Source organism: Nuphar pumila, chromosome 8, assembly GCF_984573655.1.
Source record: "Nuphar pumila chromosome 8, dmNupPumi1.hap1.1, whole genome shotgun sequence".
Classification (NCBI taxonomy): Eukaryota; Viridiplantae; Streptophyta; class Magnoliopsida; order Nymphaeales; family Nymphaeaceae; genus Nuphar; species Nuphar pumila.
The window spans coordinates 37482396-37504282 of record NC_143256.1 but is presented as its reverse complement, the minus strand read 5'-3'; positions in this window follow the sequence as shown (position 1 = coordinate 37504282).

The window sequence follows — 21887 nt, the reverse complement described above, 5'->3', positions numbered from 1 at the left end:
CTCAGGATAAGGGTTAAACCTGAACATTTTGCAAAAGATCTGTTATTGTCAAAAGCTATTTTCAGTCTCAACAATGAGGCGCCCAAGATCAACCCCTTTTCAAGCTTTAGGGACCCCCATTTTCATCCTTTTACAAACCCCTCTTGGACTTGTAGTGCGAAGTCTAAAGGTTCCATCACAGTTTTCTCGCTCTTCGAGGATTCTGTATCCATTTAGGCTAAGGATTAAACTTGTTACCTCGCTCCTCGAGGTATCACCCAAACCTTCTGTGAGAGGTTGTATGTTTTTGGAAAGTTGATTTAGTCTCAGCAATGAGACGCCCCAGATCATCCCCTTTCCAAGCTTTAGGGAATTCATTGTCTTTCTCTTCTCACAAAACCCCCTTTCGGATTTGTTCATCCAAATTCCGAAGGTCCCATCATGGTTTCTTCATTCGAGGATTCTGTATGGTCGCCCCTTTCAGGTTAAGGGTTAAGCCTGAACCTCGTTCCGCGAGGTATCTTTCCATTCAGGTTAGGGTTAAACCTGAGTCTCGTTTCGACTGAATATCTTTTCTAGTCCCACCACGGTTTCTTCATTTGAGGAATTCGTGCGGTCCCCTCACTCAGGTCAAGGGTTAAACCTGAATCTTGCTTTGGCGATGCATTTTGTTGTCCCATCACGGCTTCCTCGTTCGAGGATTCTGTATGGTCATCCCTTTCAGGATAAGGGTTAAGCCTGAACCACGCTCCTCGAGGTATGGTCATCCCTTTCAGGATAAGGGTCAAGCCCGAACCTCATTCCATGAGGTATCTTCCTTTCAGGTTTGAGTTAAACCTGAACCTCGTTTCGACGAGGTAACCCTCCCAGTCACATCATGTTTTTTCCCCATAAAGGAATCCATGCTCTGTACATCCATCCAAGAAAGGATGATACCGAAGTTTCATCTCATGGAGCGTTTCTCTCAAAAATGTCCCATCGAGATCAACTTATATTCCTTTCTCCACCCAATTTATCTTGATATATCTTCGTCCCATCCAGGTTAAGGGCTAAACCTGAGTCAGTTCAAAAGGCTGATCTTGTCTCACCCATGAGACTTGATCAAAATTCTTATCTTTCACCATTTTGGGATCTTCACCCGAAGTTCCATCATGATTTCCTCATTTTTATTATTCAGTCATATCATTTTCGAGGATTTCGTCCCCCAGAACCGTTCAGGATAGGGTTTTAAGCCTGAAAAGCCAGGTTTTCAAAATAAATTCTTCCATACCCTGCTTAGATCTGCTGACTGGGATGTTTTTCAAAATTTGGAGTGATATCTTTGCCACTAAGCTCGGCTTTCAACCGGCTTAGTAGCAAAGAGGGGCATCTGTGAACACCCCAAATTTTTCAAAATGTTATAAATATTCCCTTTTTGCCCCTAACCCCATTTTTTGAGCAATCAAGTTAGTTTTAGATTTAAATTCCAGTCATTTCTCAGATTTTATTGAAATTTAGTTCATTTTTATACATCTGACTCAGTTTTGGATCCAGATCCGGGTAAAAGATCCGAATCTGAACATTATTGTCCAGATTTTTAAATTAAAATTACAAAATTACCAAAAATAGCTTTTGAATGGCTCGAACAGTTCATCCGGCATCCATTTGGATTCGTTATTTGATATTCCTCAGTTCGAGGTTAAAAACTTGAAAATCTTCTAAAATTTTGAATCCAAACTCATTTTCTGAAGAAATCAAAACCCAAGATTTTTAGAAAACCCCCTCTTTTTTGTAAATATTTATCAAAAATACAAAAAAATATCTATGTATATATAGTTTTATCTCTCGTACTGCTTAGGTTTTAGAATTTTATTCCCAAAAATAACAAAAAAATCAGAAAATACCAAGAAAAGAAAAAAAATCCAAATAATAAAGAAAATTACAAAAAAATGGTTTTAAAAACCCGTTTTTAGGAAAACTTTTTAAAAAAGAACCTCTTTTTGGAAAATTTTGGAAAAGAACCTTCAAATCCCTCATTTCTCGCCTTCTCTCTCTTTCACCCCTTTCGTAAACCCTCCCTCTGAAAGCTTCCCCATCTTTAACCCTTAATCGCCATGGCTATTCGCCTCAACCCTCCATCACCAACGGCTTCAACCCTTTTTTCTCGACCCTACCATCACCTACTCTCTCCTTCCTCCACTCATCCTCAACAACACCACCCTTCTCTCCACCATCAATCTCTAATTGTTTCCCCTTCTCAATTTTTCTTCCCCCTCTACAAAAAGAGGCACAAGGGAAAGAGTCGGGCATCGAAAAAAATCCATTTTCCTGCCTCTTTTTCATCCGTCACCAATCTTCCCTTTTCCTCCCTCTTATGAAGAAATCCTGATAAACACCAACAGTCTTCTTCTTCATTCCTGGTAAAAGGAGTTCCCCAGAAGAATTCCAGCCGACCCCTGCAGAGTTACATCGTAAAATATCAACGAAGCTTCAAAACTCTGGTGGACAATTTGCTGCGCTACTGACGGTCCAGATTTTGTGAAGAAAACCAATACTTACAGCAAAAGTAATCCAGTAAGTGTTCTTTCTCCCCTTTTTTCCAATCTTTAAATTCCCTGTTTGTGATCATCGTAAAAATTTTCCTCTCATAATATTCTCTCTCTTTCTTCTCTTTTCCTTTTCTAACCTCTATTTCCTCCTTTTGAAGGAAGAAAATAAAAGACAGAAAAGAAGAGAGAAGAGAAAAGAAAAAGAAAAAGAAAAAGAAAAAGAAAGAGAAGAAAAAGAACGTTTTTGCAGAAATTCACTTGACCTTGATTTGAAAATATTTAGAAAATAACTCGCCTCCGTTTTGAAATATATTGCGGGAAAAATGGAGAGACGGGATTCGCTCGTCGGTACGAGGTTCGACCGTTCCTGGCTCCTTTACCAGGGGTAATCGAACCAAGGATTGAATTTATGCATTTTGCTTTGCCTAAATATCATCTAAGAATTTATTTTAAATCTAAATGCACAAAGAATCATGCTTGTGCAATGCAAGGATGTATGCTCTTTTTGAAAGATGTTTTGAAAATCTCTAAGCTTTCTAAGATAGACTTGATAATGGAGGGAAGAAATAGGTTTCTGAATGGTAAAATCTTAACTTGGAACTTGAGATAGATCAGAGAAGTTCTAAGTCTTTGAAATAAATCAAGGTTGGAAGAATAAATCTTAATTTTGAAAAAGAATGATTTGAAGCTTTGAAATGAAAGGAAATGAAGTTTCAAAGTCAAAAATGGACTTTGAAATTTTGAAGTGATATTGAATTCGAGATTTAGAATTTGAAATCAAGATAGATTTGAGAAAATCAAATGGTATTTAAAAATAGAAATGGATTTAGGAAGTTCAGATGAGATCTGAAAATGGAATTGGATTTGAAATTCAGAATTAGGAATGGAATTGGATTCTGGATCCTGAATAAAATTGGATCCAAGATCTGGGATCCGAGATGGAATTCGATTCTAAATCCAAAAAATGGGTTCTAGTTCTAAAAATGGATTTAGGATTTGAAACCCGAGATCCAAAAATAGAGTTGGACTCTAGACCCTAAGATGGATTTTGGATCTGAAGTCTGAGGTCCAATGTAGAGTTTGATTTGTGGATCCTAAAATGGATTTGGATCTGAAGTCTGAGATCCAAGAGGGAATTGAGTTTTGGATCCTAAGATGGGTCTTAGATCTTAAAATGGGTTTGGGATCTGAAATCTGAGATCCTAAATAGAGTTGGACTCTAGATCCTAAAGTGGAATTGGATCTAAAGTCTAAGATCCAAAGGTAGAATTGCATTTAGAAAACTGGATCCAATGTTGATCTAATTTTGGATTTTATGTTTTGAAAGTCCAAATGGGACTTTTGAATATGGATCTGGATTTTGAAAACCCAGATTGAATTTTAAAATTTAGAAAAGGCCGAGCTTTTGAGATTCAGGATCAATCTCAAACTTTGATTTTGAATTTGAAGATAGACTTGGTTTTGAGTTTGAAGATGAATCAGAAGTTTCAAAGTTAATTTGAACTTTGAAATTTCATTTAGAATTTGATTTTTGGATATACAAATGAATTTCAAAGTCAAATTGGACTTCGAATTTAAAGTTAGAATCTGAAAATGATATTTGAATTTGAAAATTGATTTGAGAAGTGAAGAAGATATCTGAAGGGAATCACTTGGATTTATGAAGAAGAATTTTGAAAATGTGATGTAAATCTATCCTAAATGATGAATGAATTTAAAGAATTTTGACATTGGATTTTGAAAATCGTATTTCATTGTTTACATGAATTGAAATAAGATTGAAAATATAATACATCATTGACTATGGTCATTGAATGTATTATATAATAATCTATATTTAAATTCAGATAAAGAATAAAACATATTTTTGTGCTTTTATAGAGTTTAAAATGAAATTAACTCTCAATATACCCTGACTATGGCCATTGGTATATATTTTGAGCTAATTTTAGGTTAAACTCTAATAAAAGAAAGAAATATTTGAAAATATGATGATTTTTTAAAAGGATCCAGTGTGGGTCAGTGTTTTTCCATAAAAGATGAAAATCCTAAGTATTGTTCACATCCTGACTATGGCCATTGATGCAAATCATCAACTTAGGATCAATCACCTCCTATTAGAATGGTGCACGTGCCATTCATGTTCCCATTTGTGATTTTTTTTTTTTTGAAATAAAGAGGAACATGATATGAAAAACAAGCAATTCTAGAAAATATACATGTTCATGCATTCTAATTTATGCAGGAAATATAAATTTCTCATTTATACCTAATTTATTATAACTTTGAATTGCAAATATCAGAAATTTCTAGTCCAAGAAAAAAAAAATTCAAGCTTCTTGTATATTCCTGCAAAACGGAGTTAGCACAAAAAGATACATATAGCCAAAGATATCATATTGCATTTAGGATATAAATGATGAAATGCATATATTTGTTTAAAAAATATTTACACAATATCTAAGTGCCATACATGGGTTGTTGAGAGTATATATATATATACGTATATGACACCTAAGGTCATATACGAAATGACAGGTTTATGACAATGCTTTTAAGATGAAAGTATGAATATATAGTGTATGAATGGGATTAATACAAATGAGAAGGCCAAGTACACATGCACCCAAAGCTATGAAAGGCGTTGTAGGATGCACAAGGATATGAATGACAATGGTGCAACAATGAATATGGATGTTGCAGGGAACCTAGAGCGGTATTGACAGTGAGAAACCTGATTATATGAAGGTAATAAGTGAGTAAAGGTAGCAGAGCTGCTAGAGGTAAACAAGGAACTATAGTGCTGATAACACCAGTGTGGTAACAGCTTCAATGAATGCCTGAGATGAAGAGATGCTAGGCTGGAGGTAGAGGAATGCTTAGGGTAAGCAAGGTGCTGAAGTGTAGCTGCTAATGCCTACAGAGCTATGGCATGTTGGGGGTTAAAGCCTGGGTATACCGGAAGCCATGTGTTGGCTGGGAGGAGCATAACAACATCTTTGGTGCTACTGTCAACACAATAGTGCTTTGGCATCACTAGGATTTATAGTAATGTTAGGCATTACTAAGGAGTTTGAAAGGGAAACCACAACAGTGGATTGTCACTGTTGTAGGTATGTGTTAAAGGCTACAGCAGTGCCAAGCACTACTGTAGGTACCAAAGGGGGACATCATAGCAGTGCAGGGGCTGTAGTTGTGTAGAAAAACGGCTGAAGCATTGCTGCAAGGGTGATGCGAGTGACAGTATGCAATAAAGCAGTATTGTGTTGTAATAGTGATGGTAAAAATATCAATGTGCAACATAAGTGAAGTAAGAGTGTACAGGTGTGGCATGTGAAAGGCTGTGCAGTAATGCTGTGGGTGGAGGGATGCACATTAATGGACAAGTGTAGGTGGGTGAATGGAGTGAGATGCTGTTGTAGGAAGTGCTAAAGGAGAGACACCTAGGTGTTGTAAATAGTGGGTGCTACAGCCAATGTGACGCACAGGAGGGTACATCTAACACTGAGGGCAGTAAGTGGTGGCAATTGGGTTAATGTTTGGCACTATTTGTATATACAGGGGAGCCCTAGCAGGATTGGACACTGCTAAAGGTGCCAAATCATTATTTAGCATGGTTGTTGACATGGGAGAATCATAACAGTGCTGAGCACCGTGATGGGTACCCTAAAATGACAGCCACAACAAGGTTGGGCACTGCTATAGGCAGCCGAGGGCTATAGCAGTGCCTGTTATTGCTATAAGCGCTAAGATAAAAGTCCCAACAAACTCTGTGGTGAGCCTGTGGGAAAAAAAAAATTGGCTAAGGCTGTGAGTGACAAATGACAGCATGAATGTGAAAACAAAACAAAGGCACTTGTTGAAATTTATAGATACATGAAAATGAAAAGGTTTTACAATAAAATCAGAAAATTCCACAGTGGAATCTGATTATAAAATTAGCAATCATATACATGAGGTTAATCATTGGAACAAAACATCAATGATGCCGGTGGAAGCGGTGACTTAAGTAAAGAAAACATGTTGGTTCTTATGAAAACGTATTGTAGGCATGGGCATTGATGAAGCCTTCTAATTATGTCTCTTTTTTTTTTATCATACATTTTGCCAACCAATCTTGAGCCAATGAAGTTCCATCCCTTTCGGAGAGGCCATATGAATTAGCTGCCCATGTGGTGAGACACTAGTGCCTTTTCTGAAGTTAGATAAATGTTCAGGTCAAACAGGGCAATGATGATATATTACCCTTTCTATGCAAAGATAGACATCCTTCAGACAAAAATGGCAACCCTCCCAAAAGAATTCTCCTTACCGTCGATTCCATAGATGCCATACCCCATTGCACTGGTACTTCCCTCTTACGACACCCTCACCCCTTAATCCTGCAGTTTTCCATTTTATGACACATAACCGATGGAGTAGATTGTAAATGACTGATTATAGGTATCAAAATAACACATAAATGGCACATGGACAAGGTATATAGAGGTAAATTTTCATTGCTATTGTACAGGAAAAATCCATGACATGTTTTGGATGAAATATTACTGTGAGCGGGTAGACAGGATCAACTAAAAAACAAACATTCATTGGCAATAAAGGAGGTAATAATATGCAACGGGCATATAAGGGATTCAGTAAGTGATAAAACTAAAAAAAAAATCATGCATGCAAGATACACATACTAGCATATAAAACATCCAGGAAAATAAAATAAGATGAATCTGCATCATCGATGAACAATGAACCATAAAATACCTTCAATGAATCTGATGATCCTTGCTGGGCAATGTTTATGCTCAGATTTTGCAATAAAGAATGAACATAGATGAAGTAAGGATGATACGAGAGCTAAACTGCAAGAGCCATCAAAATCCAGAATAAAATGGAACATCCACAGAGAAATCCCGATGAGGCCCAAGATGCAAGGATCCTGGTAAGACAATGACAAGCCAGTCAAGAGAGAGCATTTATTGAAATAAAACGGCCCTTGCTGAAATGCTCATTCTTTAAACGATAACATGAGTTGGTGGACATCATTTGCGCAAACTGGGGTGAGAGGGGATTTTCCAGCAAGAGAACAACGGACTTGTGTTGATCTCTCAAGATACATGCTACAGAGCATCCAATGTATTCGCCTCCCCTTTTTTTTTTTTTTTATGTACATACAGAGAAGTGACCAGTCGACTTCAGCAGTTTCCTAAGATACCTTCACGCTGGAGTCTGCTCCAATAGCGAACAACCACCAAATTTTGAGCGAAGCTGGAACTTTCTTACCTTATAGGAAGTCGTCAGATCTATAGCTGTTGGAGGTTGTAAAAAAATGTAATGAGAACACATCCTCCCGGTGGCTCTCAAAACATCAACCAGTTAGTCCTTCGTGTGACAGGGGATCAGATCTCAATCTTTTAAGGTGAGGCATTAGCAAGAATCACGAAAAGAGATATATATTCAAGAGAATCACAGAAATATTACAAAGAAATTAGATCGATCCTGATTCTAAACCTCTGTATTGATTTGGATTTAAGATACAAACGAACACATATATCTATTTAACAGAGAACTTGTTTCAAACAGGAATTTAAAACTAGTGTAACAAGCAACCAATATGGAAAAACCATGCGACATATGCTGTGTGTGAAAAATACAGGTTGAAATGTGAGGAGAGACGATTCATGCCACATCCAGCATACCAAAGGAAATGATACTGAAAACGTAGTTGTGCCATGGGCAAATGTCATGCTTTCCTCTTTTAGATAGGATATCATTGGAGATACAAAGAGAAGAAAACAACAAACAAAAAGAAAAAGGTGTGGAAATACAAGTATTCCATTAATTTTGCATAGAGGGAGGGGTTGATGTTGCTATAGGCAAACCAACCCCTTCTGTAATGCATTGATGATAAAACAAAAAGATTTCAAGGAGAAAACATAGAACGAAAAAGAGGAGGGGTTTATCACAATCGAAGATTCAGGATTGACTGGGCTTCGAGTTGTCGCTGCAACCTCCGTTCCTTTCAGTCAACTATGTCGAAGTGGAAGGAGACAACGGAAAGGAAGAAGGAAGAGGGAGCCGTGGAAGGTTGATTCGCGTTCCGTCCCCATCCTTCTGTTGTTGCCCGACTTATATAGAGTCTGAGGAAGCTTCGAGCAGAGGAGAATTCGTTGAGGATCGACGACCAGCGATGGGGGCGTCCGACCAGTGATAGAGGGCTGAGAGAAAGGGATGAAGTTGTTGGTGATGGAGGGTTGAGGCCAATGGTCGCGGCGATCGAAGGTTGGCGATGGGGAAGGCCGTTCTGCGAAAGGGGGTTTCGGGCCAGAGAGAAGGGGATGGTTCTGGAAGGCCGAGAAAGGGGGGGTTTCGTAACCCTAAAGAAAAAAAAAAATCTTTTTTGTAAAACCCTCCTGTTTTAAAGATTTTCAAAAGGCCGGTGGTTTTCCAAAAGCTTTTGCAAAAAAAACTTTTTTAGTAAAAAAAAAAGCTTATCTTTCAAGAAGTTTTTCAAAAACTGATTTTTGTTTCCATTTTTTTATATTTTTATTTTTTTGCTCTTTTCTTCATTTTCTATTTATATTTTTTTCTTTTGATAATTCGGAATAAAATCCTAAAACTTACGAGAAAACAAGGATTTAAAACTAATTTTTTGTGTTTTCGAGAGATATCTATAAAAGAGGGTTTTTCTAAGAAACTTGGGTTTGATTTCTTCAGAAAATGGGTTTGGACCCAGGTTTTGAGAAAATATTTGAGTTTTAATCCTCAAATCGAGAAATACAATTTGAGGGATCTAAATGGATACCGGATGAACCGTCTGAGCTTTTCAAAAAGTTATTTTGGAAATTTCGAGAATTTGATTTTAAACATTGGACAACGAAGCTCAGATTTGGATCTTTTATTTGGATCCGGATCCAAAATTGAGTCAGATATAGAAAATGAATTTAATTTTAGAAAACTTGAGAAATGAAATGGAATTTAGATTTAGCAGTGACTCAATTACCTAGAAAATGAAGATAAAGGGCAAAAGGGGAATATTTACGAACTTTTAAAAAATTTGGGGTGTTCACAGATGCCCCTCTTTGCTACTAAGCCGGTTGAAAGTCGAGCTTAGTGGCAAAGAAACACTCCAAATTTTGAAAAATGCCCTAGTCAACAGACCTGAGCTGGGTGTGGAAGAATTATTTCGAACGTGGTTTTTTAGGCTTAAAATCTTATCCTGAATGGCCTTGGGGAGACAAAATTCTCGACAATGATATGATTGCAAAATAGAAATGAGGAAAATCGTGATGGGACTTTGGGTAAAGATCCCAAAAATATATAAGAATTTAGATCAAGTCTCGTGGGTGAGACAAGAGCAGTTTTTTGAATGACTCAGGTTTTGCCCTTAACCTGGATGGGACGAAGATATATCAAGATAATTTGGATGGGGAAAGGAATATGAGTGAACCTTGACGGGACATTTTGGAAAATGCCTCGTGAGATGAAGCTCAAATAGGATCCTTTCCTGAATGTATGTTCAGAGCATGGATTCCTCGATGGGAAGAACCATGATGGGACTGAAAGAAAACACCTCGTCGAAACAAGGAAAAATCGTTGGAACGAGATTCAGGTTTAACCAAAACCTAAAAAAAAAAAGAAAATACCTCGAGGGGCGAGGTTCAGGCTTAACCCTTAACCTGAAGGGGACGACCATACAGAATCCTCGAACGCAGGAAACCGTGATGGGACAACAAATGCATCGCAAAAAGGGAGATTCAGGTTTAACCCTTGACCTGAGTGGGGGGAATCACACGAAGTCCTCAAGTGAAGAAACCGTGGTGGGACTAGAAAGAATATCCAGTCGAAATGAGACTCAGGTTTAACCATAACCTGAATGGAAGGATACCTCGCAGAGTGAGGTTCAGGCTTAACCCTTAACCTAAAAGGGACGACCATACAAAATCTTCAGATGAAGAGTCCATGATGGAACCTCCGGAATTTGGATGAACAAATCCGAAAGGGGTTTGCGAGAAGAGGAAAACAAGGGATTCCCTAAAGCTTGGAAAGGGGATGATCTAGGGCGTCTCATTGCTGAGACTAAATCAGCTTTCTAAAAACAGACGACCTCTTGCACAAGGTTTGGGTGATACCTCGAGGAGCGAGGCAAGAGGTTTAATCCTTAACCTGAATGGATACAGAATCCTCGAGGAGCGAGGAAACCGTGATGGGACCTCTAGACTTTGCACAATAAGTTCAAGAGGGGTTTTTCAAAAGAATGAAAATGGGGGTCCCTAAAGCTTGAAAAGGGGTTGTTCTTGGGCGTCTCATTGCTGAGGTTGAAAATAGCTTTTGACAATAACAGACCTTTTGCAAAAAGTTCAGGTTTAATTCTTATTCTGAGCGGAAACTGTCTATGGCGGGACAGTGGGGAACACAGGGAAGTGTGCAAATCTGAGAGCGCTCAGATCAGACGGAAGGAAAGGACTTTTCAATCTTAAGGAGGGATGACGTGAGGATACGTCAAAACGAACATCAAGTTCTTGCTTCATTTTGGGATAACTAGGAAATATTGCCAATAAGATGCCAAAAATTTGTAGTTGATTCAAAAATAATTGAATTGTGCATATATGTGAAAATATCACCTCTTTCTACCTAGAGTATTAGCTCCAATTGGGCTAACTCTGTTGAATCAAGAGTCAAATTCAAATTTGTTGCTATTGAGTTTCTTCAAGGAAGATATCAATTTCCCTAATATGAAAAGAGAGGAAACATTCTTAGCTTCATAAAAGTAATTGAGCGAAAAGATATTGATAGAAGAATTTCACATAGATAAAGATGATTTTTGGCAATTTCGAGCAGTTTGATATCCTGGGCATTTCCCATGATGATTTTTTTGCACTCTTTTGAGTCATGGAGCTTTCTTGGTCTTTTACATCATCCTTCATATTGGAGATGTCCTGACTTTTCTCTCTTTTCGGGGAAGGGTACATCACAAACTCCTTCATCTTGGAGATGCTCTGATCCTTCTTTTCTTTTTCAGGAATTAGGCTTGATGATGTTGGTTCATTGGTCAAAACTCTCTAGATGATAGCAGAAATCAAATATCTTTTAGGGTTTGTCAGTAGGTTCATCGCACTCACCTTCATATCGACGGTGATCTGAACTTTCCTTGGAAGGATCCTTCACAAACTCCTTCATCTCGGAGATGATCCAAATCTTCTTTGGCCCCGGGGGTCTAGCTCGCATAATTCGTCTTCATCTTGACGACAATTGAGAGATCCCTTTTGCGGATATTTGATTGCAGCTCAAATGACTGAGGAGATATGGATTGGGTAGGTTCTTTTTTTTACTGCCCAAGATATTTCCACTGTCTTACTGCCAAAAGAACGATCTTTAAGAATGTGCCATAGCTATGATCAATATCAATTCACTTATGGCCTTTCAACATCATTGAATTTTCCTTTGCCGGTCATATCGAAGATTTTTCTTCATCCTCTTGGTTGATCAACAGAAAAGCTTGAATTCAGTTCTTATTTCGCAAAAAGTCTTGCTCTTTTTGGAAATAATACTAAAGGTAGTTTGAGGTAATTCTTTGTGTGATGAAAATTTTGAGATCAACAATGACTCTTGATATCAAATTGGCAAGATATTCTAGAAATCTTTGATTAGAGTAATTGCTCGATATCGAATCGACACGTTCATGACAAAATTCTCCTGTCTTTTTCCTCAAAAAGAGAGACTCAGGCTTAGCCCTTACCTGAATGGAAAGTTGGAAATACTCCTCTCTTCCCCAAAGAGGAGCTAATTGCAAAACAGAACTTTCGAAGAGAAATTAAGTTTTCGTCAAAACTCCCTATCTCTAGGCTTCTCTTATGGAAAGGCGGCCGAAAAAACAAAGTTGAGAAAGTATCACAGAGGAACGAGTCCATCACACTCTCCCTAGAAGAGGATCCTCTATAAAGGGGTTGGCCAAAGATGAGAAAAACAGGGGCCACAAAAAGAAACGAGCTTTCGTCGAAGCTCTTCCTAGAAAAAGGGTTCTTTTGTGTAAAGTTGGTTGTTGTTTTGCAAATTGTTCGCGTAGAAAACGAGTCCCTTTAAACTCTCCCTGGGAGAGGGTTCTTGCGAACTAAAGATGGTTGCATGCGAAAGGAACGAGCTCCCTCGAACTCTCCCTGAAGAGGGTCCTTTGCAATAGAAAAAGATTGATTTTTTTGACAAAATGATAACCCGAAGGTTGAAATTGAGAATTTAGAGCTTGAATGATGATGATTGGTTAGTACAAAGACTGAACCGGGAGAGATAACTTGATCAGTCAACCAAACACTAGCACGAGCGCTAGATGTACTAGCACGAGCATGGGATTTGAAGATGTACCAGCACAAGCGGTGGGTTTTGAGAAAATACACCAGTACGAGCACTGGATTTCAAAAAATTGCCCCAGTATGAGTGCTGGGTTTTCAAAAATACACACCACCACGAGCAAAGGGTTTTCGAAATGCACACCAGCACAAGCACTGGGTTTTCGAAGGTTTATACCAGTGCGAGCACTGGTCTTCGAAAATGCATACCAGCACTGGTTTTCGAATGGAGAGTTGCAAATGAGACAGACATTCAAAGATACTTGGGAATTTAAGCGAGAATGGTTGTCGGCGTTTCAGGATTATCCCTTATCCTGAATGGGAAGTTCAGGTTTATCCCTTAACATGAAAGGGAATTGCAAGGAGAAATTTTGGTCCAATACGAGCATTGGATCGACAGGGGAAATTCGAGTCGGAACTCGAGAAAATAAGAATATACAAAAAGCAAAAATCTGAGTCAGAATCCGGTTTGTCAAAATAAAAGAATGAGTGAGAATCGAGTTTGAGAACTCGAATTCCTGACGTAGCAATTGGTTCCAATACGAGCATTGGATCCAAAAGGAAGTCTGAGTCGGAACTTGAAGCTTCAGAAATAAGAATACACAAAAGGGAAAATCTGAGTCGGAACCCGGTTTTTCAAAATTAAAAGAATGAATGAGAATCAAGTTTGAGAACTCGAATTCTCGACATGGCAATTGGTTCCAATACGAGCATTGGATCCAAAGGAAAGTCCGAGTCGGGACCCGGTTTTCCAGGAATAAATATATAAAAAGGAAAATCCGAGTCGGAACCCGGTATTTCAAAAATAAAAGAATGAATAAGAATCGAGTTTGAGAACTCGAATTTCTGACGTAGCAATTGGTTCCAATACGAGCATTGGATCCAAAAAGGAAGTCCAAGTCGGAACCCGAAGCTTCCGAAATAAGAATATACAAAAGGGAAAATCTGATTCGGAACCCGGTTTTTCAAAAGAATGAATGAGAATCGAGTTTGAGAACTCGAATTCTCGACATGGCAATTGGTTCCAATACGAGCATTGGATCCAAAAAGGAAGTCCGAGTTGGAACCCGAAGCTTTCGAAATAAGAATATATAAAAGGGAAAATTCGAGTCGGAACCCGGTTTTTCAAAATTAAAAGAATGAATGAGAATCGAGTTTGAGAACTCGAATTCTCGACATGGCAATTGGTTCCAACACGAGCATTGGATCCAAAGGGAAGTCTGAGTCGGAACCCGGTTTTCCAGGAATAAATATATAAAAAGGAAAATCCGAGTCGGAACCCGGTATTTCAAAAATAAAAGAATGAATAAGAATCAAGTTTGAGAACTCGAGTTCCTAACGTAGCAATTGGTTCCAATACGAGCGTTGGATCCAAAAAGGAAGTCCGAGTCGGAACCCGAAGCTTCTGAAATAAGAATATACAAAAGGGAAAATCCAAGTCGGAACCCGGTTTTTCAAAAGAATGAATGAGAATCGAGTTTGAAAACTCGAATTCTCAACATGGCAATTGGTTCCAATACGAGCATTGGATCCAAAAATGAAGTCCGAGTTGGAACCCGAAGCTTCCAAAATAAGAGTATACAAAAGGGAAAATTGGAGTCGAAACCCGGTTTTTCAAAATTAAAAGAATAAATGAGAATCGAGTTTGAGAACTCGAATTCTCGACATGGTAATTGGTTCCAATACGAGCATTGGATCCAAAGGGAAGTCTGAGTCGGAACCCGGTTTTTCAGGAATAAATATATAAAAAGGAAATTCCGAGTCGGAACCCGGTATTTCAAAAATAAAAGAATGAATAAGAATCGAGTTTGAGAACTCGAATTTCTGACGTAGCAATTGGTTCCAATACGAGCGTTGGATCCAAAAAGGAAGTCCGAGTCGGAACCCGAAGCTTCTGAAATAAGAATATACAAAAGGGAAAATCCAAGTCGGAACCCGGTTTTTCAAAAGAATGAATGAGAATCGAGTTTGAAAACTCGAATTCTCAACATGGCAATTGGTTCCAATACGAGCATTGGATCCAAAAATGAAGTCCGAGTTGGAACCCGAAGCTTCCAAAATAAGAGTATACAAAAGGGAAAATTCGAGTCGAAACCCGGTTTTTCAAAATTAAAAGAATAAATGAGAATCGAGTTTGAGAACTCGAATTCTCGACATGGTAATTGGTTCCAATACGAGCATTGGATCTAAAGGGAAGTCCGAGTCGGAACCCGGTTTTTCAGGAATAAATATATAAAAAGGAAATTCCGAGTCGGAACCCGGTATTTCAAAAATAAAAGAATGAATAAGAATCGAGTTTAAGAACTCGAATTTCTGATGTAGCAATTGGTTCCAATACGAGCATTGGATCCAAAAGGAAGTTCGAGTCGGAACCCGGAACTTCAAAAATAAAAATATACAAAAAAGGGAAAAATCCGAGTCGGAACCCGTTTTTTTGAAAATAAAAGAATGAACGAGAATCAAGTTTGAGAACCCGAATTCTCGACGTAGCGATTGGTCCAACACGAGCATTGGATTCAAAAGAAATTTCGAGTCGGAACTTGGAACTTCAAACAAAAGATAAAATGGAAAAACCTGAGTCAGAACTCAGATCTTTCAAAAATAAAATGAAGGCAAAGCCTGAGTCAGAACTCAGATGGGAAGGAAATAACTCCTATCCAAAGGTTGGATTTTAGAAGGATTAACAAAAAGCATGAATAGATTCCGACGATGAGGATGAAGAACTTATTCAAGATCCTTGGCCCAAGATGGCCTAAGATTTGAATTTTATTTAGGATGGTTTTAGGATTATCCCTGGTCCTGAAGAGAATTTGGCAAAATTGAAAAGATTGATAGATATTGATGAAGAAAAAGGATTGATAAAAGGAATAAATTAATGAAATTTGACAATAAAGATTTGGTAAGAATTGACAGAAATTCGAGAAAAAATTGATGATAGAAGAATTTAGGATTGTCCCCTGTCTCGAAAGAAAATAAAGGGGCTCGCGGGATGAGGTTAAGGTTTTTATCCCTTATTCTGAAAGGGAGATACCTCATTGAAACGAGGCATCAGGTTTGTCCCTTAACCTGAAAGGGTTAAAAATAAAGGAATAAAATTGATAAAACTTGATAAAACTTGACAATAAAATGATGAAGGTTTGCTTAAATTGAAGAATGGAATGAATGCAATTTAATAAAGATAACAAGATTAACCGAAAAGTTGATAAGTTTTTTAGAAAAAGATTTGTCTGATCCTGCTTGCATATGACGAAGGAAAATAAGTATAAATCAAAAATAAAAATGCCCCAGTATCAGGGAGAAGAATGTGAGAATTTAATAGAAGATTTTTGCTTTATTAAAAGACTTTTGTAGAGTACAAAAGGCTATGATGAACAATTCAAGTGAAAAATCTCTTCAAATGTAAAGCATTAATAGGATCTGGCAGTTCCACTCTATCTGCGTTGATCAGGCAATAGGAATTGCGAGGCAGCGCTTCCTTAACCACATAAGGGCCTTCTCAATTGGGTGACCATTTGCCCTTCGGCCGATGCTTGAGATGAGCTGTCGATCTGAGCACAAGATCATTGACTCGGAATCTTCTCTCAATAACTGATTTGGCGTAGTGCCAAACTATCCTCTGACGATAAGCCTGAGCGTGCTCTGCTGCCTTGAGCCTTTTCTTATCTAACATATCAAGCTGTACCAACCTCTTCTGCTGATACTGATCAAGCAGAAGTTCTATAAGCGACACAAACTTGAGTGCGGGCTTCTGAATGTGGAGAGGTAATACTACCTCGGTCCCGTAGACAAGCTCTGAAGGAGTAGCATTGGTTGGGGTTTGAATGGTGGTTCGGTATGCCCAAAGTGCGGCATGCATCTTCTCATGCCAATCGCGATCCGTTTCCACTGTTCTTTCCAGAATGCGGATCAGAATCTTGTTGGTGGCTTCTGCCTGGCCATTCCCTTGAGGATAGTAAGGAGCCGAGAAGTGGTGATGAATCCTGAACTTCGAGTAGAAAGTCTTCATCCTCTCATTCTTGAAGTGGCTGCCATTGTCTGATACAATATCATGTGGGACGCCAAAGCGACAAGGAAGATTCTTGTGAATAAACGAAACCACATGCCGGCCTTCTACTGTTCGCAGGGTTACAACTTCGACCCATTTGGTGAAGTATTCTGTAGCCGCGAGGAAGTATCGGTGGCCATTAGAAGCCAAAGGAGTGATTGGGCCTACCACGTCGAAAGCTCACATCGAAAAAGGCCAAGGAGAAACCACAGATTGCAAATATGTGTTTGGCGCATGAATGGAAGGTGCGTGTATTTGACATTTGACGCATTTCCTCACAAATTAATGGCAATCCTGCTGCATGGTTTTCCAGTAATACCCTGCCCAGATGATTTGCTTGACGAGTGTTTGGTAGCCGATGTGACCACCACAAATTCCCTCGTGTGCCTCTCGGACAACTTTCGTGGCTTCATCCTTATCTAAGCATCTGGTGTATTCAGAACTGAACCCACGACGGTAGAGAATATTGGCAAGGATGAAATAATGGGCTGACATGCGCTGAATCGCGTGTTGCTCCTTTCTTGGCATTTCCGATGGAAATTCACCAGTTTCAATAAAGCTTTTGATGTCTTGGTACCAAGGCTTCTCTTTCTGAGTGGCTTGGTTCACTTGTTAAGCTGGAATGTAGGCAGGTTGATCAAGTCTGCCAATCTCGAAGGAACGACAGGATTCACTGTCTTTAAAAGACAAAATGGAACCCAGACAGGCTAGGCCATCTGCTATATGATTGTACTCCCTCTTGACATGGTTGAGCTGAAATTCTTCAAAATTGCCTATGAGAGCTAAGGCAACCTTCTGATAGGGAATTAATTTTGAATCCTTGACTTCTCATTCAGCATTAACTTGACTGACAACAAGCAATGAGTCGCCAAAGGCATGTATTCTCTTGACATCAAAGTCTTGCAAAATCTTGAGGCTTTGTATTAGAGCTTTATAGTCGGCCATATTGTGAGTACATTGGAAGTTAAGCTTGAGGGAATAAGAGAGCATCTCCTTTTCGGGAGTGATCAACAAGATCCCAATCCCTATACCATACATGTTCCTGGCTCCATCGAAGAAAAGGGTCCAAACTGGGGACTCCTGAACACTGCAGATGCGATCATCAGGAAAATCATCTTCTGCTTTGATCTCTTTTATCAACGAGAAATTTGCCAACTGATCTGCGATGGACTGACCCTTGACTAACTTCTGAGAAACATATTCCAAATCGTACTGCATCAGGAGGACTTGCCATTTCGCAATCCGTCCAATAAGAAAAGGTTGCTCAAGGATGTATTTGAGAGGATTAAGCTTTGATAGAATTTTGATTTCTGATGCTAACAGATAATGTCTCAGCTTCTGACACATCCACACCAAGGCTAAACATGTCTTCTCCATCTGAGAGTATCTTTTCACATAATCGATGAAGGTCTTGCTGATGTAGTAGATGACATGCTCTATCCGACTACCTTCCTCTTACTGCGCAAGAAATCTGCCACAAGCATTATGGTTGATAGAAATATATAAAAGGAGCGGCTTTCCCAGTTATGGGGGCTTCAGAACAAATGGATTAAGGAGATACTGCTTGATGCGCTCAAATGAGAGCTGACATTCTGGTCCCCACTCAAATTTCACTTTTTTTCTTAACAAGTGATTGAAGGGCTCCCATCTCATGGCCAAATTGGAGATGAAGCGCCAAATTGACTGAATTTGACCTTGAAGGCTTCGCAGTTCTTTGAGATTGGTGGGAGGCGACATATCAATGATTGCCTTTGCCTTGGCAGGATTCACCTCTATGCCTTTCTTGCTGATCATATAGCCAAGTAGTTTGCCTGACTCTACTCCGAAGACGCATTTCTCTGGATTGAGTCTCAACTTGTAGAGAATAAGTCTTTCAAAGACTTGGCCAAGAGCATCAAGATGATCCTCTCCTTCTTTTGACTTGACCAAGATGTCATCCACATAAGCATTCATGTTCTTGTGCATCTGGTCATGAAAAATGACTGTCATCGCTCTCTGATAGGTTGCCCCAGCATTCTTGAGCCCGAACGACTTGACCGTATAGCAAAACGTACCCCAAGGCGTGGTAAAAGAAGTTTTGGATTGGTCACGAGCGGCCAATTTGATCTGATTGTAGCCTGAGTATCCATCCATAAAGGAAAACATGGCATGGCCTGCCGTGCTATCGATCATTAGATCGATGTTAGGGAGTGGATAATCATCTTTCGGGGTGGCCTTGTTCAGATCCCTGAAATCAATACAGATCTGGACTTTGCCATTCTTTTTGGGAACTGCCACGATGTTTGCCAACCAATCTGGGTATTCAATAGTCCGAATGAATCCTGCTTTTAACAACTCTTCAAGTCCTTCTTTGACTTGCGGTGCCACTCGGGGATCCATTTTTCTAAGTTTTTGTTTGATTGGCTTGCAATTCGGCTTCAGCACAAGGTGATGCTCAACCAACTTGGGATCTAAGCCTGGCATATCCTTATAAGTCCAAACAAAGACTTCCTGATGCTGTTTGAAGAAGTGGATGAGCCTTTCTGTGATCATCGCAAAAAATTTCCTCTCTTGTGGTTTTCTTTCTCTTCCTTCTCTTTTCCTTTTCCAGCCTCTATTTTCCTCCTTTTTTAAGGGAGAGAAATAAAAGACAGAAAAGAAAGAGAGAAGAGAAAAGAAAGAAAGAAAGAGAGAGAGAAGAGGAACTATTTTGCGCGGTCTCACTTGACCTTGATTTGAAAATATTTAGCAAATAACTCACCTCCGTTTTGAAATATTGCGGGAAAAAAATGGAGAGACGGGATTCGCTCGTCGGTACGAGGTTCGACCGTTCCTGGCGCTTTTACTAGGGGTAATCGAACCAAGGTTTGAATCTATGCCTTTTGCTTTGCCTAAATATAATCTAAGAATTAACTCTAAATGCACAAAGAATCATACTTGTGCAATGCAAGGATGTATGCTCTTTTCGAAGATTTGATTTGGAAATTTCCAAGTATTCTGAGATGAACTTGGTAAAGGAGTGAAGAAGTGATTGAATTTAACTTAGAACTTGAGATAGATCAGAGAAGTTCTAAGTCTTTGAAATAAATCAGGATTGGAAGAATAAATCTTGATTTTGAGAAAGAATGATTTGAAGTTTTGAAATGAAAGGAAATGAAGTTTCAAAGTCGGAAATGGATTTTGAATTTTGAACTTGAATTTAGGAAAGGAAATGAATACTTGAGATGGAATTGAATTTAGATTTTGAAGTTGGAAATTTAGAACGGATCTGAGAAAGTCAAATGGTATTTAAAAGTATAAATAGATTTAGGAAGTTCAGATGAGATCTGAAAATGGAATTGGATTTTGAATTCTAGAATTGGGAATGGAATTGGATCTTGAAATGGATCCAAAATCTGAAACCTGACGTTTGATGTAAAATTGGGTTCTAGATCCTAAGATGGATTTGGATCTGAAGTCTGAGATCCAAAAGTGGAATTGGATTCTGGATCCTAGAATGGAGTGGATCTAAAGTCTGAGATCCAAATGTAGAATTGGGTTCTGGATCCTAGAATGGATTTGAATCTAAGGCCTGAGATCCAATGTGGAAGTTGAGTTCTGGATCCTAAAATAGATTTGGATCTGAAGTCTGAGATCCAAAGTGGAATTGGATCTGAAGTCTAAGATCCAAAAGTAGAATTTGTATTTAGAAAACTGGATCCAAGTTGATCTAACTTTGGATTTGGGTCTTGAAAGTCCAAATGGAACTTTTGAAGATGGATCTGGGTTTTGAAAAACCCAGATTGAATTTAAAATTTAAGAAGAGTCAAGATTCAAAATCAGTCTCAAACTTGTGATTTTTGAATTTGAAGATAAGCTTGATTTTTGAATTTGAAGATGAATCAGAAACTTCAAAGTTAAATTGAACTTTGAAATTGAATTTTGAATTGAGTTGGAAATTTGAAGTTTGAATATAAAAATGATTTTGGAATTTCAAAGTCAAATTGGACTTTGAAATTGAATTTTTGAATCTTGAAATGAGATAAAATTGGATTTGAATAAGATTTGATCTGAGAAATGAAGAAGAAGAATCACTTGGAGTTTTGAAAAGGAAATTTTCAAAATATGATGCAATTCTATCCTATATGATGAATGAATTTAAATTTTTGAAATTGGATTTGGAAAAGCTATTTCATTCTTTAAATGAATTAAAATAAGATTGAAGATATAATACATCCTTGACTATGGTCATTGAATGTATTATATAATAATCTATATTTAAATTCAGGTGAAGAATGAAACACATTTGATGCTTTTATAGAATTTAAAATGAAATTAATTCTCAATATACCCTGACTATGGCCATTGGTATATATTTTGAATTAATTTTAAGTTAAATTCTGATAAAAGAAGAAGATATTTAAGGAAAATATGATGAATTTTGAAAACGGATCCAGTGTGGATCCAGTGTTATTTCGTAAAGATAAAAATCCAAAGTTTTGTCCACACCCTGACTATGGCCATTGATGTGGATCATCAACTTAGGATTAATTACCTCTTACAAAAATGGTGTACGTGCCATTCGTGTTTCACCATTGTGAGAATTTGAGAAATAAAGGAGAAAATATGAGAATAAGTAATTCATGATATTTATGGTGCTCATTCATTCTATCTAAAAGCTGAAAGATATAAAAATTCTTATAGTCATCTAACTATTACATCATTGATTTAAACAAAGAATCTCTAAGCTAAGAAGAGGATTTGCATTTTCCATGTGTTTCTTGAAAGATGTCCATTCTACTGAAGAACGGAGGTACTAGATATGAAGCTTCAACTAAAATGCACACACACATCCTATATATATATATATATATATATATATATGGTATGCCCTGTACCTTATATGTTATGGAATGGAAGATATGTATGTATGAAGCTAGTCTGGGGAAGGTACTGTGACTGTGTAAGTGCTGAGGTATTATGGGATATGTAGATGGAGATTTAGGATACCCAGAACCACAAAAGGTGGCTGATATACAT